This window comes from Pelophylax lessonae (assembly GCF_965119305.1).
Source record: "Pelophylax lessonae genome assembly, chromosome: 1".
Lineage (NCBI taxonomy): Eukaryota > Metazoa > Chordata > Amphibia > Anura > Ranidae > Pelophylax > Pelophylax lessonae.
In genome coordinates, this window is record NC_138768.1 from 250,633,229 (window position 1) to 250,657,615 (window position 24,387).

Below are 24,387 nucleotides of genomic sequence, written 5' to 3' on the forward strand. Positions count from 1 at the left end.
TTTTGGGGTGCAGTGAACAAAATCCTTTTTGGGGTGCAGTGAACAACATCCTTTTTGGGGTGCAGTGAACACAATCTTTTTGGGGTGCAGTGAACAAAATCCTTTGTGGGGTGCAGTGAACACAATCTTTTTGGGGTGCAGTGAACACAATCTTTTTGGGGTGGAGTGAACAACATCCTTTTTGGGGTGCAGTGAACAAAATCCTTTTTGGGGTGCAGTGAACAAAATCATTTTTGGGGTGCAGTGAACACAATCTTTTTGGGGTGCAGTGAACACAATCTTTGTGGGGTGCAGTGAACACAATCTTTTTGGGGTGGAGTGAACAACATCCTTTTTGGGGTGCAGTGAACAACATCCTTTTTGGGGTGCAGTGAACACAATCTTTTTGGGGTGCAGTGAACACAATCTTTGTGGGGTACAGTGAACAGAATCTTTGTGGGGTGCAGTGAACACAATCTTTGGGGGGTACAGTGAACACAATCTTTTTGGGGTGCAGTGAACACAATCTTTGTGGGGTGCAGTGAACACAATCTTTTTGGGGTGGAGTGAACAAAATCATTTTTGGGGTGCAGTGAACAACATCCTTTTTGGGGTGCAGTGATCAAAATCCTTTTTGGGGTGCAGTGAACACAATCTTTTTGGGGTGCAGTGAACAAAATCCTTTGTGGGGTGCAGTGAACAGAATCTTTGTGGGGTGCAGTGAACACAATCTTTGGGGGGTACAGTGAACACAATCTTTTTGGGGTGCAGTGAACACAATCTTTGGGGGGTACAGTGAACACAATCTTTTTGGGGTGCAGTGAACACAATCTTTGTGGGGTGCAGTGAACACAATCTTTGGGGGGGTACAGTGAACACAATCTTTTTGGGGTGCAGTGAACAACATCCTTTTAGGGTGCAGTGAACACAATCTTTGTGGGGTGCAGTGAACAACATCCTTTTAGGGTGCAGTGAACACAATCTTTGTGGGGTACAGTGAACAGAATCTTTGTGGGGTGCAGTGAACACAATCTTTGGGGGGTACAGTGAACACAATCTTTGTGAGGTGCAGTGAACACAATCTTTGTGGGGTGCAGTGAACACAATCATTGTGGGGTGCAGTGAACTCAATCTTTGTGGGGTACAGTGAACACAATCTCATACTTCTGAAGATTTGAGGGTGCTGCCTGTTCCATACTCCCCCTACTCCTCATCTAGCCTTTTAGGGGTACAAACAATAGTAATTGGGGCCTAGTGTGGTTGTGTACGTGTGATATACATACACTTTTTTTGGATCATATTTTCTATTCCGCTATTTAATCAAAAACCTTTGGGGATCAGTTAAATTGGGGGATAGTCTGTGTTGGTACGTGTGAGAGAGATCCACCTTTCCAAGTTGTTGGGGTTCATCTCATACTTCTGAAGGTTTGAGGGTGCTGCCTGTTCCATACTCCCCCTACTCCTAGCCTTTTAGGGGTACAAACAATAGTAATTGGGGGCCTAGTGTGGTTGTGTACGTGTGATATACATACACTTTTTTTGGATCATATTTTCTATTCCGCTATTTAATCAAAAACCTTTGGGGATCAGTTAAATTGGGGGATAGTCTGTGTTGGTACGTGTGAGAGAGATCCACCTTTCCAAGTTGTTGGGGTTCATCTCATACTTCTGAAGGTTTGAGGGTGCTGCCTGTTCCATACCCCCCCTACTCCTCATCTAGCCTTTTAGGGGTACAAACAATAGTAATTGGGGCCTAGTGTGGTTGTGTACGTGTGATATACATACACTTTTTTTGGATCATATTTTCTATTCCGCTATTTAATCAAAAACCTTTGGGGATCAGTTAAATTGGGGGATAGTCTGTGTTGGTACGTGTGAGAGAGATCCACCTTTCCAAGTTGTTGGGGTTCATCTCATACTTCTGAAGGTTTGAGGGTGCTGCCTGTTCCATACTCCCCCTACTCCTCATCTAGCCTTTTAGGGGTACAAACAATAGTAATTGGGGCCCAGTGTGGTTGTGTACGTGTGATGTACATACACTTTTTTTGGATCATATTTTCTATTCCGCTATTTAATCAAAAGCCTTTGGGGATCAGTTAAATTGGGGGATAGTCTGTGTTGGTACGTGTGAGAGAGATCCACCTTTCCAAGTTGTTGGGGTTCATCTCATACTTCTGAAGGTTTGAGGGTGCTGCCTGTTCCATACCCCCCCTACTCCTCATCTAGCCTTTTAGGGGTACAAACAATAGTAATTGGGGCCTAGTGTGGTTGTGTACGTGTGATATACATACACTTTTTTGGGATCATATTTTCTATTCCGCTATTTAATCAAAAACCTTTGGGGATCAGTTAAATTGGGGGATAGTCTGTGTTGGTACGTGTGAGAGAGATCCACCTTTCCAAGTTGTTGGGGTTCATCTCATACTTCTGAAGGTTTGAGGGTGCTGCCTGTTCCATACCCCCCCTACTCCTCATCTAGCCTTTTAGGGGTACAAACAATAGTAATTGGGGCCTAGTGTGGTTGTGTACGTGTGATATACATACACTTTTTTGGGATCATATTTTCTATTCCGCTATTTAATCAAAAACCTTTGGGGATCAGTTAAATTGGGGGATAGTCTGTGTTGGTACGTGTGAGAGAGATCCACCTTTCCAAGTTGTTGGGGTTCATCTCATACTTCTGAAGGTTTGAGGGTGCTGCCTGTTCCATACCCCCCCTACTCCTCATCTAGCCTTTTAGGGGTACAAACAATAGTAATTGGGGCCTAGTGTGGTTGTGTACGTGTGATATACATACACTTTTTTTGGATCATATTTTCTATTCCGCTATTTAATCAAAAACCTTTGGGGATCAGTTAAATTGGGGGATAGTCTGTGTTGGTACGTGTGAGAGAGATCCACCTTTCCAAGTTTTTGGGGTTCATCTCATACTTCTGAAGATTTGAGGGTGCTGCCTGTTCCATACCCCCCCTACTCCTCATCTAGCCTTTTAGGGGTACAAACAATAGTAATTGGGGCCTAGTGTGGTTGTGTACGTGTGATATACATACACTTTTTTTGGATCATATTTTCTATTCCGCTATTTAATCAAAAACCTTTGGGGATCAGTTAAATTGGGGGATAGTCTGTGTTGGTACGTGTGAGAGAGATCCACCTTTCCAAGTTGTTGGGGTTCATCTCATACTTCTGAAGGTTTGAGGGTGCTGCCTGTTCCATACTCCCCCTACTCCTCATCTAGCCTTTTAGGGGTACAAACAATAGTAATTGGGGCCTAGTGTGGTTGTGTACGTGTGATATACATACACTTTTTTTGGATCATATTTTCTATTCCGCTATTTAATCAAAAACCTTTGGGGATCAGTTAAATTGGGGGATAGTCTGTGTTGGTACGTGTGAGAGAGATCCACCTTTCCAAGTTGTTGGGGTTCATCTCATACTTCTGAAGGTTTGAGGGTGCTGCCTGTTCCATACTCCCCCTACTCCTAGCCTTTTAGGGGTACAAACAATAGTAATTGGGGCCTAGTGTGGTTGTGTACGTGTGATATACATACACTTTTTTTGGATCATATTTTCTATTCCGCTATTTAATCAAAAACCTTTGGGGATCAGTTAAATTGGGGGATAGTCTGTGTTGGTACGTGTGAGAGAGATCCACCTTTCCAAGTTGTTGGGGTTCATCTCATACTTCTGAAGGTTTGAGGGTGCTGCCTGTTCCATACTCCCCCTACTCCTAGCCTTTTAGGGGTACAAACAATAGTAATTGGGGCCTAGTGTGGTTGTGTACGTGTGATATACATACACTTTTTTTGGATCATATTTTCTATTCCGCTATTTAATCAAAAACCTTTGGGGATCAGTTAAATTGGGGGATAGTCTGTGTTGGTACGTGTGAGAGAGATCCACCTTTCCAAGTTGTTGGGGTTCATCTCATACTTCTGAAGGTTTGAGGGTGCTGCCTGTTCCATACTCCCCCTACTCCTAGCCTTTTAGGGGTACAAACAATAGTAATTGGGGCCTAGTGTGGTTGTGTACGTGTGATATACATACACTTTTTTTGGATCATATTTTCTATTCCGCTATTTAATCAAAAACCTTTGGGGATCAGTTAAATTGGGGGATAGTCTGTGTTGGTACGTGTGAGAGAGATCCACCTTTCCAAGTTGTTGGGGTTCATCTCATACTTCTGAAGGTTTGAGGGTGCTGCCTGTTCCATACTCCCCCTACTCCTAGCCTTTTAGGGGTACAAACAATAGTAATTGGGGCCTAGTGTGGTTGTGTACGTGTGATATACATACACTTTTTTTGGATCATATTTTCTATTCCGCTATTTAATCAAAAACCTTTGGGGATCAGTTAAATTGGGGGATAGTCTGTGTTGGTACGTGTGAGAGAGATCCACCTTTCCAAGTTGTTGGGGTTCATCTCATACTTCTGAAGGTTTGAGGGTGCTGCCTGTTCCATACCCCCCCTACTCCTCATCTAGCCTTTTAGGGGTACAAACAATAGTAATTGGGGCCTAGTGTGGTTGTGTACGTGTGATATACATACACTTTTTTTGGATCATATTTTCTATTCCGCTATTTAATCAAAAACCTTTGGGGATCAGTTAAATTGGGGGATAGTCTGTGTTGGTACGTGTGAGAGAGATCCACCTTTCCAAGTTGTTGGGGTTCATCTCATACTTCTGAAGGTTTGAGGGTGCTGCCTGTTCCATACTCCCCCTACTCCTCATCTAGCCTTTTAGGGGTACAAACAATAGTAATTGGGGCCCAGTGTGGTTGTGTACGTGTGATATACATACACTTTTTTTGGATCATATTTTCTATTCCGCTATTTAATCAAAAACCTTTGGGGATCAGTTAAATTGGGGGATAGTCTGTGTTGGTACGTGTGAGAGAGATCCACCTTTCCAAGTTGTTGGGGTTCATCTCATACTTCTGAAGGTTTGAGGGTGCTGCCTGTTCCATACTCCCCCTACTCCTAGCCTTTTAGGGGTACAAACAATAGTAATTGGGGCCTAGTGTGGTTGTGTACGTGTGATATACATACACTTTTTTTGGATCATATTTTCTATTCCGCTATTTAATCAAAAACCTTTGGGGATCAGTTAAATTGGGGGATAGTCTGTGTTGGTACGTGTGAGAGAGATCCATCTTTCCAAGTTGTTGGGGTTCATCTCATACTTCTGAAGGTTTGAGGGTGCTGCCTGTTCCATACCCCCCCTACTCCTCATCTAGCCTTTTAGGGGTACAAACAATAGTAATTGGGGCCTAGTGTGGTTGTGTACGTGTGATATACATACACTTTTTTTGGATCATATTTTCTATTCCGCTATTTAATCAAAAACCTTTGGGGATCAGTTAAATTGGGGGATAGTCTGTGTTGGTACGTGTGAGAGAGATCCACCTTTCCAAGTTGTTGGGGTTCATCTCATACTTCTGAAGGTTTGAGGGTGCTGCCTGTTCCATACTCCCCCTACTCCTCATCTAGCCTTTTAGGGGTACAAACAATAGTAATTGGGGCCCAGTGTGGTTGTGTACGTGTGATATACATACACTTTTTTTGGATCATATTTTCTATTCCGCTATTTAATCAAAAACCTTTGGGGATCAGTTAAATTGGGGGATAGTCTGTGTTGGTACGTGTGAGAGAGATCCACCTTTCCAAGTTGTTGGGGTTCATCTCATACTTCTGAAGGTTTGAGGGTGCTGCCTGTTCCATACCCCCCCTACTCCTCATCTAGCCTTTTAGGGGTACAAACAATAGTAGTTGGGGCCTAGTGTGGTGGTGTACGTGCGAGATACATACACTTTCTTTTTGATCATATTTTCTATTCCGCTATTCAATTAAAACCTTTGGGGATCAATTCAATTGCGAGATAGTCTGTGTCGGTACGTGTGAGATCCACCTTTCCAAGTTGTTGGGGTTCATCTCATACTTCTGAAGATTTGAGGGTGCTGCCTGTTCCATACTCCTGCTCCTACTGCTCAACCATCCTTTTAGGGGTACAAACAATAGTAATTGGGGCCTAGTGTGGTTGTGTACGTGCGAGATACATACACTTTTTTTGATCATATTTCCTATTCCGCTATTCAATAAAAACCTTTGAGGATCAATTGAATTGCGGGATAGTCTGTGTCGGTACGTGTGAGATCCACCTTTCCAAGTTTTTGGGGTTCATCTCATACTTCTGAAGATTTGAGGGTGCTGCCTGTTCCATACTCCTCCTCCTACTCCTCATCCATCCTTTTAGGGGTACAAACAATAGTAATTGGGGCCTAGTGTGGTTGTGTACGTGCGAGATACATACACTTTTTTTGATCATATTTCCTATTCCGCTATTCAATAAAAACCTTTGAGGATCAATTGAATTGCGGGATAGTCTGTGTCGGTACGTGTGAGATCCACCTTTCCAAGTTTTTGGGGTTCATCTCATACTTCTGAAGATTTGAGGGTGCTGTCTGTTCCATACTCCTCCTACTCCTCATCCATCCTTTTAGGGGTAGAAACAATAGTAATTGGGGCCTAGTGTGGTTTTGTACGTGCGAGATACATACACTTTTTTGGATCATATTTCCTATTCCGCTATTCAATAAAAACCTTTCTAGGGCAAGATCTTAAATTACAGAAATATGAGGAGACCGTCAAATAAGGGCCGTGGCCTGGGTCGTGGTGCTGCTGGTAGAGCTCCTGTTGCAAGGAGAGGACGTGGTCGATCTGTGCCAGCTACACGCACAAGTGAAACACCTTCCTCAAGTGTGAGTAGGCGACAGAACCTGCATCAGTATTTGGTAGGGCATCAAACGCCCCTAGAAGTGATGAGGCCAGAACAAGTTGAGGCGATAGTAGATTGGTTTGCTGCTGACAGTGCCTCCAGTTCCTTCACATTGTCTCCCACCCAGTCTACCGCAGAAAGGTCAGAGTTGGCACCTGCAGCCAATGTCCAACCGTCTTTCACCTCACCCCCTTGCAAATCAGGCCAGCAGTCTGAGCCCCAAGCCATACAGCAGTCTCTTATTCTTTTTGAGGACTCTGTCAGCAGGGTTTCCCAGGGCCATCCACCTAGCCCTGCCCCAGAAGTGGAAGAGATTGAGTGCAGCGATGCCCAACCACTTATTTCTCAAGATGAGTACATGCAAGGATCATCGCAGCACGTCTCCGATGATGACGAAACGCAGGTGCCAACTGCTGCGGCGTTCAGCATTGTGGAGACCGACAAGGAGGGCAGGGGTGAAGACTGGGTGGAAGATGATGTGGAGGACGATGAGGTCCTCGACCCCACATGGAATGAACGTCATGCAGGTGACCTGAGCAGTTTGGAGGAAGAGGCGGTGGTCGCACAGAGCCACCAGCACAGCAGAAGAGGGAGCAGGGTGCAGAAGCGGAGCGGCCGTGCCCTAGACACTACGCCCGCTACTGCCCAACGCAGCAAGGGAACGAGCGCACCAAAGTCAGCTCAAAGGAGTTCTCTAGCGTGGAAGTTCTTTAGAAAATGTGCTGATGACAGGACACGAGTGGTTTGCACCCTGTGCAATCAGAGCTTGAAGCGAGGCATAAACCTTCTCAACCTGAGCACAACCTGCATGATCAGGCATCTAAGTGCAAAGCACGAGCTGCAGTGGAGTACACACCTTCAAAACCAAGAAACGTCTCTGGCTCATCCTGCTTCCTCTTCTGCTGCAGTCTCGGCCGCTCCAGCCACATCTGTAGTGATACCGGCACCTGCCACCCCGCAAACAGACGATCTGTCAGCAACACCACCACCTGGGTCACCAACAACCATCTCCACAATGTCCCGTGGAAGCGTTCAGCTTTCCATCTCCCAAACACTTGAGAGGAAGAGGAAGTACCCCCCTACCCACCCGCGATCCCTGGCCCTGAATGCCAGCATTTCAAAATTATTGGCCTTTGAAATGCTGTCATTCCGTCTGGTGGAGACGCACAGTTTTAAAAACCTTATGTCGGTGGCTGTCCCACAGTACGTCGTGCCCAGCCGCCACTACTTTTCCAGGCAAGCCATCCCTTCCCTGCACAACCAAGTGGGGGAAAATATCAGGTGTGCACTGCGCAACGCCATCTGTGCCAAGGTCCACCTAACTACGGATACGTGGACCAGTAAGCACGGTCAGGGGCGTTATATCTCCCTAACGGCACACTGGGTAAATGCAGTGGCGGATGGGCCTGAGGCGGATAGCAATTTGGCGCATGTCCTTCCACCACCGAGGATTGCAGGGCGCTTCAGTTTGCCTCCTGTTCCTAACTCCTCCTACTCCGCTTCCTCATCCTCTACCGCCTCCTCATCCGGACAGCGTAACACCTTCACCACCAACTTCAGCACGGCCAGGGGTAAACGACAGCAGGCAGTTTTACAACTTGCCTGTTTGGGGGACAAACCACACACCGCGCAGGAGTTGTGGAGGAGCATGGAACAGCAGACAAATGAGTGGTTGCTGCCAGCGAGCCTCAAGCCCGGCCTGGTGGTGTGCGATAACGGGCGAAATCTCATAGCAGCTCTGGGCCTAGCCGGTTTGACGCACATCCCTTGCCTGGCGCATGTGCTGAATTTGGTGGTGCAGAGGTTCCTTAAAAACTACCCCGATATGTCAGAGCTGCTGCAGAAAGTGCGGGCCGTTTGTGCGCACTTTCGGCGTTCTCACCCTGCTGCTGCTCGCCTGGCAGCGCTGCAGCGTAACTTCGGCCTTCCCGCTCACCGCCTCATATGTGACGTGCCCACAAGGTGGAACTCCACCTTGCACATGCTGGAAAGACTGTGCGAGCAGCAGCAGGCCATAGTGGAGTTTCAGCTGCAGCACGCACGCGTGAGTCGCTCTGCGGAACAGCACCACTTCACCACCAATAACTGGGCCTCCATGCGAGACCTGTGTGCCTTGTTGCGCTGTTTTGAGTACTCCACCAACATGGCCAGTGGCAATGACGCCGTTCTCAGCTTAACTATCCCACTTCTATGCCTCCTTGAAAAAACAATTCGGGCGATGGTGGAAGAGGATGTGGCACAGGATGAGGAGGAGGAGGAGGATGAAGAGGTAACATTTCCAAGGCTTTCAGGGCAGTCATTCGCAAGGGGCTCCGAGGGTGGGTTCCTGCACACGCAAACGCCAGGGACGCAATTGTCCAGCAGGGGCACAGTTCTGGAGGATGAGGAGGATGAGGAGGAGGAGGAGCTGGAGGAGGAGATGGAACCATGTTCACAGCAGGGTGGCACCCAGGCCAGCTCATGGCCATCACTGGTGCGTGGCTGGGGGGATACAGAGGACACGGACGATACACCTCCCACAGAGGACAGCCTTTCGTCGCCTCTGGGCAGCCTGGCACACATGAGCGATTACATGCTGCAGTGTCTCCACAACGACCGCCGAGTTGCCCACATTCTAACTTGTGCTGATTACTGGGTGGCCACGCTGCTGGATCCCCGTTACAAGGACAACGTACCGTCCTTAATTCACTCACTGGAGCGCGATCGCAAGATGCGCGAGTACAAGCGCACGCTGGTAGACGCCATGCTGCTGGCATTCCCATCTGACAGCGGGGCCACAGTGGAAGCACAAGGCAGAGGAGGAGGAGGAGGAGGTCGCCAACGCAACCAGGGCACCGCCAGCACCTCAGAAGGCAGGGTTAGCATGGCCGAAATGTGGAAAAGCTTTGTCAGCACGCCACAACAAACAGCAGCACCAGCAGCTCAGATGGAACGTCTTAGCAGGAGGCAGCATTTTACCAACATGGTGGAGCAGTATGTGTGCACACGCCTACATGTAGTGAATGACGGGTCTGCCCCCTTCAACTTCTGGGTCTCCAAATTGGGCACATGGCCTGAGCTTGCCCTTTACGCCTTGGAGGTGCTGGCGTGCCCTGCAGCCAGTGTATTATCTGAATGGGTATTTAGCACGGCTGGGGGCGTTATAACAGACAAGCGCAGCCGCCTGTCCAGAGACAATGTGGACAAGCTCACGTTCATTAAAATGAACCAGGCATGGATCCCACGGGACTTTTCCGTACCTTATGCAGAATAGCAATGGATACCGACCTTACCCACCCATTGTTCCATTTTTGCTCTTTCTCACTCTTTTGGGGTGTACCCTCATTTAAAATTTTTGAAAAGAAGCAGTGTTGGCTACCTCGTCCTCCTCCTCAGGGCCAGATTAATGTAGGGGCTATTGGAGCTGCAGCTCCAGGCCCCTACCTTTTATATAGGCCCCGGGTTGGCCATATTCACTGTTACCGCTCTTCTGTCACTTGTAAACACAGAAGTCTGGCTTCTATGCTCGCTTCCCCAGGCAGCACCCTCAGAACCTCCCCACACAGCGTGAAGGCCGGACAAGGAGGGACAGTTGGCGATGCATGGATGTGTTTATGGGCTTCAGAGACAGCATCCCATGTTGAATTAGGCATGCATGGCTGCACCCTTCCTCCTCTGGGTGCATGGCAAGGCACGGCCCTTAAGGCCCTTCAAAATCCTCAGCACCAAGCCCATGATGCTGTTAATCCGGCCCTGGTCCTCCTCCACCGCCGCTTCCACCTACACCGCCCATAGGTGTGCGCAGCCTATTGCATTAAGGTGTGCACCCCAAAGTTGAAATACACATGCATGTGTTTGCCAGCAGGGAGAGTAATGTATCGGGGCCATGTACCTGTAGGCAAGGAGAAATAGAGCAGAGCAGGTCCCAGGGAGATCTTTCCCATCTCCTCACTGGCAATGCTATGTGCCCTAGGTGATTAGGGTGTGCCCAGGCACACCCAGCACACCCTGTGCGCACGCCTATGTCACCGCCACATCCACCACCACCTCAACCTCCCTCCTACTCCATATGGGCCTCGTCCTTCAGAGATGAAGAAGAACATTGTTTTATTTTTCTGTTTTTTTTTGTTGTTTTAAGTTATTTCCCTATCCACATTTGTTTGCAGAGCACTTGCCATGCTCTTAATTACGTTTTGCTGCCATTTGCAGCACTCTAGCCCTTTCCTTTGGTGTTTTAGAGCCATTTTAGTGCCTTAAAGTTCGGGTCCCCATTGACTTCAATGGGGTTCGGTGTCCGGGAAAAGTTCGGTAAAAGTCCGGGACACGGACCCGGACTTTTTTTTAAAGTTCGGCCGAACCCGTCGAACACGGACATCTAGGTGTCCGCTCAACCCTAGTGTGTATCTATATGTTTATGATTAATACTATATGATGAAAGGAGTAGTTCTGCTACTCCCAATTACTTTGATTACTTATTTATTTCCAAGGAAGGGAATTCTCTCTCTGTCCACAGGGGCTCCATCCTGGGTGAGGGAGCTGCCAACTTTATTATCAAACCCACTATTCCACTTATCCAAAATTCTTGTTTTCTTATTTCCCAACAGGTTTAGCAGAATATCCTTTTTTTGGGGATGACCATCTCTCATAACCTCCCCTCAAAAGACGGCTACACAGACGTCCCACACAAGACATTATAAAGTAAAATAACTATGCAGCATTACTAAGTAGAGGTAACAGTCAGCAAATGAAAAAAATGTGGCTGACCCTGTGTATATATTTATTTACAACAAACAAACATGGTTAGAATTATCCCTATTTAAGAAATCATATTCACATACATAACATAAACAAGAATAGTAACAGTAGAAAGACTATAGATTTACCTGAAATATTAAAAAAATAAAGCTAAGAAATGTTAAAATACATATGTGACCTTTCCTTTAATTTTTCAGTGCATTAGCCAATTGTGCAATCACTGGCAGCTTTTAGGAAATGAATGCTTGCAATGTACTTCAAATCATGCACAAATCCCCTAATGGACTAAGTTAGTACCAATTCTATCACATGCATATTGCAATGGGAGATTAGCTATGTAATTGTCATTTCTTTACATATCATTGTCCATGGCTTGAAAGCACTGGCACATATGGGGAACAAAATTATTTAAATTGCAAAATCAAGTTTTTAAAGATAAGCATATATAATTGTAGTTACTCTGCCTTAAGCAGGAACAACTCATTAAATTGGGTGTATTCAACCGAAACCGGATTGTTAGATGTGCATTCACTCCCCTAAGTCCAGTGTTATTGTTTGCTTCTGTTTGCTGTTGGGGAGTGTCCCTGGCACAATAGTGTAAGAAGATACAATAATACTGGGTTATAAATATTTATGTTTCCCTGGCCAACCATGAGGAGGTTTATTGCCAGTGGTACTGACTGGGGGAGGATATCATTGTTTAGGGTGACCTTGTGAGGTTCCTTCTTCCTCCCAGACCCTCATCTGGGAAGGAACTGTATCAATATTTTCTGATTCTTAAGATTTTAATTAAGAAGAACGAAACGCTTCTTAAAGTACCATGCACAGTTCACATTGACCAATTTAAAGCCATATGTTGAACCATATAATGGAGCTTTTAAAACTGCAAATATACATATGTCCAATACATTTGTTTGTTTAGATTGCATATCCTGTGCATTAAGCATATACAGATGCATCTCATAAAATTAGAATATCATAAAAAAGTTAATTTATTTCAAAAATTCAATTAAAAAAGTGAAACTCTTATATTTTATAAAGATGTGTTACATAGTTACATAGTTACATAGTAGTTGAGGTTGAATAAAGACAACAGTTCATCCAGTTCAACCTGTGTAGGTGTGTGTGGAAGAATCATCTCACATACCCCTGAATATTATGATCCTTGAGATGTACGTCCAAGAGTTTTTTAAGAGTAGCCATACTCCCTGCAGTTACTACCAATTGTGGTAGAGACTTCCACAATCTTGTAGCCCTTACTGTAAAAAAAAAAACCCTGCGTAGCCTGAGGTTAAATCTCTTCTCCTCTAATTGCACTGTATGGCCACGTGTCCTCATGCATTCGTTGCGATCACCATTGAGGTACTTGTATATCACTAGTATGTCCCCTCTCAGGCGTCTCCTTTCCAGGGAGAATAAATCAAGCGCTTGTAAGCGCTCTTCATAATTAAGGTCTTTAAATCCCCTAATGAGTTTAGTTTCTCTCCTCTGGACTCTCTCCAGCTCCAACACATCCCTTCTGAGGACTGGCGACCAAAACTGGACAGAATACTCCAGATGTGGTCGGACCAGAGTTTTAGAAAGTGGTAGGATTATAGCTTTATCTCTGGAATATATCCCCTTCCTTATGCAAGCTAATATTCTGCTGGCTTTGGCAGCTGCAGCTTGACATTGCATGCTATTACTAAGTCTATCCTCCACTAAGACTCCCAAATCTTTCTCCATTTTTTATTCCCCCAGGGGTTCCCCCCCAAAGTGTATTGGACGTTTATGTTTTTAGTCCCCAAGTGCAATACCTTACACTTCTCCACATTAAACCTCATTTGCCATGTAGCTGCCCACTCTGTTATTTTGTTCAGGTCATTCTGTAAGATTTCTGTCTCACGATGTGAAGTTATTGCCCTACTTAATTTTGTGTCATCTGCAAAAACTGATATCGAGCTACTGATCCCATCCTCAATGCTATTTACGAATAAATTGAACAAAATTGGTCCCAGGACTGAGCCCTGGGGGACCCCACTTACCACCCCAGACCAGTCTGAGTATGCATTATTTATTACCACCCTTTGGACATGCCCCTTTAACCAGTTTTGTATCCAAGAGCAAACCTTGTGGTCGATGCCTGCAGACCTTATTTTATAAATTAAGCATTTGTGGGGAACTGTATCAAATGCCTTAGCAAAATCCAGGTACACCACATACACAGGTCTCCCACTATCTAGCTCACAGCTCACCTCCTCGTAGAATGTTAACAGATTAGTTTGACAAGAACGCCCTTTTGTAAACCCGTGCTGATTACTACTGATTTTGTTGTTCTCTTTAGCAAACTCTTGGATATATTCCCTTTTCATCCCCTCCAGAAGTTTACATACTATTGACGTCAGGCTGACCAGCCTATAATTTCTCGGTGCATCCCCGTTACGCATAGAGTGATCTATTTCAAGCATGTCTTTCTTTAATTTTGATGGTTTTAGCTTACAGCTAGTTAAAATCCCAAACTCAGTATCTCAGAAAATGTAAATATTACATAAGACCAATAAAAAAAAAGAAAGGATTTTTAATACAGAAATGTTGCTTACTGAAAAGTATGTCCATGTACAGTATAGTATGCAAAGTTTGGTCGGGACGATGTATTGAGAGCACATTTCAGGAATACTAATTAACAAAGACCAACTTGCCTCACAATGACCAGATGCCCACATTTCCTCTTGAACATACTTCCAACTACAACAATTTTTCCTAACCCCAGGCCTTTCCACGAACATGTCCCACAAGCTCACACCATTTGAAAACATCTGCTCAAAATCCACCCCACAACAACATCTCATCTCCACAGTCTATGGTCTCCTAGGGGAACACACAACATCTGACATATGCGAGGCGTGCCAGGCCTGGGATAGAGACTTAAACATGGATATATCCCAGGAAGGGTGGGAAAGTATCTTTCACTTCACACACAAAGGCTCCTCTAATGTCTAAATTCAGGAAACTAACTACAAACCTATTTCCTAGGTGGTACTGGATCCCACGCAGTCAAATCACTTCTGGAGATGCTTGATCACCCAACAGGTCACTTCTAATAAACTGGATTTCACCCCTGCTCAATGCTTACTACACTACGCCCAACACAGGCCCAAAAGTTATTGTAAATAACTTGTGGTGCACATAATTAAGGCAGCTAAATCATGTATACCAACACACTGGATCTCTCAATCTATACCATCCTTAAGAGAATGGTTCACAGGTATCGGCAAAGTAGCAGAAATTGAGGAACTGATACATATTGCAAAGGAAAACATAGACAAATACAACAAGAGTTGGGCGTGCTGGACCCGCTTTCAAAACACGATCACATATCGTTGCATTAAGAATGCTACGTAACTTTCACATACTAAGATTGTACAAATACAGTATTACCAATACATATCTCAAAAACGTTCTTCATGATACACCCTTTGGAATTGCCATCTACATGTATACACCCATTTAGCTCATTCTAGCCCGAACACTGTGAATCTTATATATTACCCCTGGTCTAATACCGAACCAGAAATATAGTGAGTGAGAAGCTATCAAGCAGATCTATAATATATGTTATAGCCATCTCTATTACCCTAAGGAATATCCTCCCCTCTCTTTATATAGCGACATCCTCTACCATACAGTACCCCCTTAGTACCCTCCTGAAAGTTGTGTTCAGAGGTGGAGAGGGGTGAGGGGGAGATAGAAAACTAACAGTTGTCCCTCCCTCCACCCTACCCTTACCCATGCTCCCCCACGTCTCCCCCTACTCCCCCCCCCCTTGTTTTTCTTTTTTTTATTTCTCTCATTCTGTCTTCCCAGCCCTGGTTCAAACTTTATGAGTTACTGGAGCTTCCTATTAAAATCTTGAACTCTAATTGAAAGTCTAGCTGTTGTCTATAGCGATTTCAAGGATTTAACTACTTGATGTTACTACTAAGTTACATGAAAGTTCCCTGCTTCTTTACCATGTTCTCATAGACTGTATGCAAGCATGCAATGGAACTTTGTATTCTTTTATTATTGTCTTAACAAATATACCTAATAAAACATGTTTAAAAAAAAAAAAAAACTTGGTCGGGGCTACTTTTGCATGAATTACTGCATCAATGCAGTGTGGCATGGAGGCGATCAGTCTGTGGCACTGCTGAGATGTTATAAAAGCCCATGTTTTTTGATAGTGGCCTTCAGCTTGTCTGCATTGGTAGGTCTGGTGTCTCTCATCTTTCTCTTGACAATATCCTAAAGACTCTCTATGGGATTTAGGTCAGGCAAGATTGCTGGCCAATCAAGCACAGGGATATCATGACACCAAGTATTGTTACTTTCTTGACAGTGTAGGCAGGTGCCAAATCTTGGTGGAAAATGAAATCAGCATCTCCATAAAGCTGGCCAGCAGAGGGAAACATGAAGTGCTCTAAAGTTTCGTGCAAAATATGGAATTGATCCGCAGCATCACAGCAGAGACCTCCATCCCTGAAGCTATTTGCAAGAAAAAGGGGGAAGGTTATGGGACTTTACATGAGGTCAGTGCTGTTTGAAAAAATCCAACCAAAAACCAGATGATGCAAAGAATATATTTATTGCTACATGATGAGATGCAAATATGCAGCATATGTCACAAAAATGAGACCAAGTAATCAACAATAAAAAAGATGACCAATAAGGACACGAGCATGAATCAAGAAATAAAAAATACATATATCAAAACATGCATACATCTAAATCATACTCAAATAATTATATATAGGCAGATAAAAACTATATCATACTAAGGCACATATATATATATATATATATATCAGTTTAAAGATGCATGATTAAAATACAAGTCAAAAAAACCATATGAGAGTGTACAGGTTCTGTATAACCAATAGATCATCTTTTTTCCCATACATATTCCATGGTTCGTGTCCTGATCAGTGTAAACAGTATATAGCTCTACGCGTCTCATGGAAATCGCATCCACTCTTCAGGAGCTTTTTAGAGATAATCTATGAATAAAAACTGATTAGTTGACTGAGTATATATCTAATCTGTTTGTGAAAAAATACACAGATAAGTTAGAAAATTAAATCAAAAAGTCTAGAGGTCTAGTACTTACATATGGATAGGTAGAAAATTATTTTCCTTACAAGATTGGCAAGCAACAACCAGGTCTTTACTCAAAAGAGTCTGGGATTTGATAATATAGCTTGAGTAGTAATCCATTACTAGGATGCACGGTGTGGGTGTATGCCTGATCCGGGGCTGAGGCGGGTAAGCGCCCAGATGGTCCAACAGGAGATAACAAGGAAGGGGTAAGCAATCCCAAAGGAGACGATGAATATTTGGTCAAAAGTATCAGCAAAATATATGACCATATGTGCTGTGCAAGAAAAAATATTATATATATAAACCATATATCTAAATATATTGAACGTATATTAGATGTGTATAATCTTGAAAAGACTAGATCAAAAATATTGAAGATACATAAAAAAGACCAGTGGGGGGGGGGGGGGGGAAGGGGTTGTAAAAACCCCCAGGGCCACATGTGAATCGAATCTGGTGATAGGATGCAAGATAGAGGAGCCAGCAAAAGAAAGGAAAAGCGAACAACCGTGAAAATATGAATAAAATGTGACGATACCAAAGGTAGGGGGGGTGACCAACGACCAAAAGAGAGGAGAGACACACATCTTAAACCAAACGTGCAGCCATTAGAGAGTACAAATAAATGGTGCATGTGAAGGAAATCTTACATGTAGCACCCCCATAGAGTGAGCCTGGTATCCAGGCTCACTCTGTTCCACCTCTTCCTTCGGCGTCTGTATGGCGCTGGCGGTGACCCGCCCCGGTCCTCCAGGATATAAATTGATTCACACCCTCACTCTATCCTCGTTATGTCTTTTCCTCACCTGACATGCTTTGTGGTTAGCACTTCCTGTGCCTGTTTTTTTTTTTTTTCTTTTCACAACACAATCGGTAAGATTTCCTTCACATGCACCATTTATTTGTACTCTCTAATGGCTGCACGTTTGGTTTAAGATGTGTGTCTCTCCTCTCTTTTGGTCGTTGGTCACCCCCCCTACCTTTGGTATCGTCACATTTTATTCATATTTTCACGGTTGTTCGTTTTTCCTTTCTTTTGCTGGCTCCTCTATCTTGCATCCTATCACCAGATTCGGTTCACATGTGGCCCTGGGGGTTTTTACAACCCCCTCCCCCCCCCCACTGGTCTTTTTTATGTATCTTCAATATTTTTGATCTAGTCTTTTCAAGATTATACACATCTAATATACGTTCAATATATTTAGATATATGGTTTATATATATAATATTTTTTCTTGCACAGCACATATGGTCATATATTTTGCTGATACTTTTGACCAAATATTCATCATCTCCTTTGGGATTGCTTACCCCTTCCTTGTTATCTCCTGTTGGACCGTCTGGGCGCTTACCCGCCTCAGCCCCGGATCAGGCATACACCCACACCGTGCATCCTAGTAATGGATTACTACTCAAGCTATATTATCAAATCCCAGACTCTTTTGAGTAAAGACCTAGTTGTTGCTTGCCAATCTTGTAAGGAAAATAATTTTCTACCTATCCATATGTAAGTACTAGACCTCTAGACTTTTTGATTTAATTTTCTAACTTATCGGTGTATTTTTTCACAAACAGATTAGATATATACTCAGTCAACTAATCAGTTTTTATTCATAGATTATCTCTAAAAAGCTCCTGAAGAGTGGATGCGATTTCCATGAAACGCGTAGAGCTATATACTGTTTACACTGATCAGGACACGAACCATGGAATATGTATGGGAAAAAAGATGATCTATTGGTTATACAGAACCTGTACACTCTCATATGTTTTTTTTGACTTGTATTTTAATCATGCATCTTTAAACTGATATATATATATATATATATATATGTGCCTTAGTATGATATAGTTTTTATCTGCCTATATATAATTATTTGAGTATGATTTAGATGTATGCATGTTTTGATATATGTATTTTTTATTTCTTGATTCATGCTCGTGTCCTTATTGGTCATCTTTTTTATTGTTGATTACTTGGTCTCATTTTTGTGACATATGCTGCATATTTGCATCTCATCATGTAGCAATAAATATATTCTTTGCATCAACTGGTTTTTGGTTGGATTTTTTCAAACAGTACTGACCTCATGTAAAGTCCCATAACCTTCCCCCTTTTTCTTGCTGTAAAGTTTCCTGGTGGAGGGCTGTGCTGGCTTTGGACTTGATAAAACACAGTGGTCCAACTCCAAGCCACAGTCTATTTGGCTTTAGTGAATTAACCCCAATATCTATGTAGCAGCAAAATGCAAGTCAAATCAGTTGTTTGTTATTCCCAAAACTGAGTAGCAGGGTTCCACCAACTTGCTGGAGACCAAAGAAGGTTCAAAGATAAAATGGCACCAGTGAGTCAGCTTAGAAAAACTCCTGCTCCAGAACAGAATGTTCTACATGGCAGGATCATCAAGTATTATTTTAATCAAAGCTGCAGATTGAAATGTAAATGAATGCATACATTATATGCAATTTTAGTGATTGGGTTTAGATCTACAATGCCTTCACTATTTTAATGCTGTAAAGGAAGTGAACTGACTTTAAAAAAAATAATACATTTTTAAAATTACATTTATGTCTATTTTTCTCATATAGACACAAAGAAGTAAAATGTATTCACCATAGTTGCTTTTTAATGACTTATTTCTTTACAATAGCAATGAATGATGTGTGATGAGTCAGCCTTCAAATCAAAGTTGAATAATTCAAGTTCGATTTGAAACAAACAACCCAATCTGCTCATCTCTAGGGGTAAGAAAATTATTTAGCAGTCACATTTTCATTTGAATACAAATATTTAAATAGAAAACATAAGAATACCTGATCTTTTAATAAATCATGCACACTATGCATCCAGTTTTTTAACTCAAATATTGGAGATATTGAGGACAAGGTGCTTTGTTGGGAGGTCATTTCTGGCAAAGTATCCCCCATGTTGAAGGCATGTGGCTTGGTATGATTCCTGGCCAACCAGTTTGCATAATCAGATTAAGGGACTGGTATGGATTTTTTTGGAACCTCGCATAATTTATTTTTTTTTTGCTACAGAAAAATTGGCATTTACAAATAAATGATTTGCCATTCTTGTGCCGTCTTCTTTTTAAATGAAAGAAACAGCACACAGACCCCTTAAAAGGTCTCATAAAATACATAACAGACCCTTAGGGTTCTGCTATGTATTGTGGGGGACCTTTGGGGTCTGTGTTCTATTTTTTCTTTGAAAAAAGAAGTCGGGAGGGGGATGTGATTTGCTGGCAATTCAAAAGTATTTTTTTTTCTTAAAAAATGTAAATGTAAATGTCTGGGCCTTAAAAAAAATCATTGCTTGCGGCCACCTGGAATGTTTTAGTTTTTTTTTTTTTGCATTGATACATGTTCCCCAGGGCAGGACATGATAGCCAGAATTTACTGGCACAGCCAAGTTTTTACTGGCATTTCCAAAAAATACAGTTTTACAGTAAGTGCTAATTTCAGTATTTAGACTACAAACAAGTACAATATGCAATTAGAAATGTGATTTAGGGAAGATATTAGGGTAAAATATATATATATATTATTTTTTTTTTCTGATTCAGTAAGTAAGTAGGTCTGGGACAGGACTCATAAGGGCAAAAAATTAGAATGAGCAGGAACACACACATGAAATTGACTCTCACAGTGACACTGACAGCAGTGTGCAGCAGCACAGGTGATAATGACACCTCACCAACATGACACAGTCACAGTGACAGTCTCTCTCCATACCAGGTGGCCCTTCAGTTCACTCCAGCTCTGTTCGGCTCCCTTGCACCATGACATCACACAACACATTCAGGCACTGTCACTGCCAGGGTCTCCAAGGGTCCATATGTAGAAACTTACTATCAGGCCACTTACAGAGATCTCCTGTCCTTATGTAATTGCAAAAATAGTCATCCCCCAACTTATCCATTTTGAAACATACAGCACTAAAATACTTGCAAAAAAATTACTTAATAGTAATTAAACAAGCAGAAAAAGGAGGTAGCCTCGTTATACAAAATAAAAAAGATTATGTGAAGGAAGCCAATACCTTTTTGTCTGACACAAACACCTATAGTACACTTAATAGTGACCCTCTACCCAATTACCAATTATAATTACAACTCTTGGTCAATTAGGCTTTTAAAGAGGGGGTGCTGTGTAAAAGGAAGAAACAATTTTGTTGCCCCCCATATGCAGCACCCCATACTTTTACCATTTGCCCAAAATTCACAAATCCATCATGTGCCCTCCATGTAGACTGATCGTAGCCAGTACAGACAGCTTCACTGCAGGATTATCTCGTATCAATTTCTTCCTGCAGCCTATAGTTTCCACGTTACCTTCCTATATTAAGGATTCAAGTTATGTGATCGATACCTTTCCCAATTACAGTTGGGAGACACATTATATGTGGGCCTCATTCGACGTGTGCTCTTGTTATACATCTATTCCACATTGTGTAGGCCTTGAGGCTTTACAATACTTCCTCTTTAAAGATCCTAACATGATCTACAGGCAGATCCAATTTCTTATTGATGCCACCAGCTTCTGTTTTGAGCACAATTATTTTGTGTTTCAAGACCAATTCTATCTCCAAAAACATGGTACAGCAATAGGCACACATTTTGCTCCCTCCTTTGCCAATATTGTCATGGGCTATTGGGAGGAGCAATTCATTTGGAATCACAACCCCTATGCCAGACACATTGTGGTTTTTTGGCAGTACATCGATGATGTCTTGGTCATTTGAAGTGGTGGTCCAGAGACTTTTGAGGCATTTGCAACTTGCTGCAAAAACAATATGTTAGCTTACAATTCACACATGTGTCAGATCCTAACAGCTTGTTATTTTAGGCCTGGAATTATATCTTGAGGATGGGTCTATTTACACTAAGAACTACTGTAAGCTTTCCAATGGGAACTCATATTTACATTACACTAGCTGCCATCATCCCTCCTGGATAAATACCATCCCCAGTGGTCAATTTCAAGGATTACGTAGGAACTGTACTAAACAAGACAAATATGTAAAACAAAGTATGGTCTTGAAGCACAAATTCCTGCAGAAAGGGTAGCTGTCCGAATTAATTCAGGTAGCCTTTGAAAAATTCTTGCCTGGCTCTTTACCCCCCAATAAGAACAATAGACCCAACATTAATACTGTTAGGTTTGTGACAGAATTCAATATGAAATACAAATCCATTATTAAGATTATTAGAAAACATTGGCACATATTACAAATGGATCCAAAATTAGGGCCCATCCTCCCTTCAGCTCCTAAAGGTAACTTTCAAGAGAAAACACACTGTCAAAAATATTATTGCTCCTAGTATACTTAAAAGCTCTCAAGCAAAGAGAAGTGTGAACATCCGCAATCGATAATAGAGCTGGCATTTTTCAATGTAAAAAACTAGGGTGTTTGATATGACAGTTCATTGAACATAGTCAGTCCTCATTTTCAGATAGAGTAGGTAACACTTATGACTTCAAGCAGTTCATAACCTGCTCTTCTGAATATGTTATCTACCTACTCAAATGTCCTTGCAAACTCCTGTAGGTGGGGCGCCCTATGCGTACCCTACGTACACGTGTGAGTGAACATAGGCGCCTCATACAAAAGGGTTGTCGGAAACAGTGTTACTCGTAACTTTCAGATCCACCACGCTAAGGACATTCTGAGTTTAAGGGTGGCAGCCATAGAGTTCCTACCCACAGGTTCCCTAACCACCAACGAGAGGTTCTCTCAGCTATGCAGACGGGAATCTTTGAGGATCCATAAACTAGCCTCTTTAACCCATAATGGGTTAAATGAGGAGCTGGAGGTGTATAGTATTCTTTAGCTCCCATTTTTCTTTTTGTTCATTTATTTTGTTTTTTTTTTGTTCTTTTTATGTTTTTGACCCCTTTCGCATTGTACATGTCCATCATCTTTTCAGGATAGCCCTCTCTTACCTTTCCCGTGCCTTCTTTCCTCCATTTTGGGTTTATTTTATGTTATTTTTATTTTATATTATTTCCAAGTGTGTTTTTACAAGTTGTTTTACATGTCTTTTTACATGTTTTCTAAGCTGGTTCATACAATTATTGTCGGAGCTTGTGTTTCTTACCAGCAGGTTTTATTAAAACCATGCAGGACTGTGCAGCGGCAGCCTATATATAAAAAAAAATTGTGGCTCCTTTAAAAAAATTGTACACATCCCACGGCCAGCCCCTCTTTAAACCCTATTCAATGTTTACATCACGTGAGTTGACAAAGGGCCACTCCCGAAACGTGTCATCAGGATGACAGTGACCTCCCCCTGTATCTCTCCTCTCCACCTGTGTTCCATTTGCGGCTCAAGCCTCGCTCCAGATTGAGACTTCCCGAGTGTATGACGTCACGCCTGGGTTGTTTCTCTGCTGCCTACGGAACCGATTTTTAGCTTCTCCGGCCCCCGCAGTGGCACTGCTGACTGCTTCATTCTCTGCCATTTTCCAGCCTGGCTTGGTGACGGTCTCTTCCCCCTCCCCCAGCATTTCAAGGCCTCTGCTTGTTGGACTGTACCACCGCAGTGTGCACCGCTACACCGTCCTGGATGGTTGAGCCATTTGTGACAGCACGCTAGAAGAGTTCAGTCTTGTGAGTCTCTGCCCCAGCATGGTTCACTAGGGTGGCCAAGGGGAGTTTTGCACATTTTATCATTGCACTGTTTATTTATGGGTTCATTTCCAAAAAAAAAAAACTTTTTAATGTTTCACCTGTGAAGTCATCCACAGTAACTACATTTTATCACCATTTATCATCTACATTAGTGGGTCCATTCAGTGCTTTTTTGTGGTTTTATTTGGTGTGACTGACTGTCACTGCCAGACCTGCCCACCACTGGTACCACCCTACTACACTGTAGCAGGCAGTCACATGGTCTTGGCCAGGTCCGAAGCATCACAGCCATATTTTTTACAGGCAACCTTTTCCTGTCACTGGTGTTAACTGGCAGGAGAAATGTGCCCATTTTTTACTGGTTGCCAGTAAAAATACTGTGGATTGCCAACACTGGTCAGGTGGGAACAAAGGATTCAGTAGTAATTGCAAGGAATTTGAATAGTCTGTGTACAGTATATTACTGAGCCAGGGAGTTTGTGATGTTAAATGGAAAAAATATAATGCTGCATGGAAAAAAATATCAAAATGTGCAACCAAAGTACTGTAAAATAATTGGTGATTACAGGGAATCTACCAAAGTAGTTGCTTGGCAGCTATTTCAAACCTCTCAAAAGAACCTGCATCTATTTGAGCCATGTTCTTGAACAACATCCCTACATCTTTTGTGTTTTTCAGCACTTCCCACTAGCCTTACCTATGATATGCAATAATTAAGGCCTCGTTTATATGAGTATACCACTGCATACACCTGTGCAAAGGGCTGTTTTCACCCATGTGGGATGCCTATGTGTTACATGAAGCTTCAAGCAGGCAGCTTGCTCAAATCAATGGCAGGCAACGGTCTGCACTAATCTGCATTGTTATGCAAGCACATCCGAGGGTGTACATCTGTGTGCAAACAGACTGTGACTGGCATTCCTTTAGACCAAGTACTATAAATTAGTGTAGTAAATATGGAGAAAATTATTTTTGCAAAGAACACCCTATTAGGTGCATTGAAAAAAAATATTTCCCAAGCACATTATTGGATGATGATGGAAGTCAGCAGAGCCTCACCTCATTCAATAAGCTGAGGGAAATTCCCTTACATGGTGAAAATTCCCTTTGACAGGTAAACAGCCTTTAGTAAATCAACCATATTACA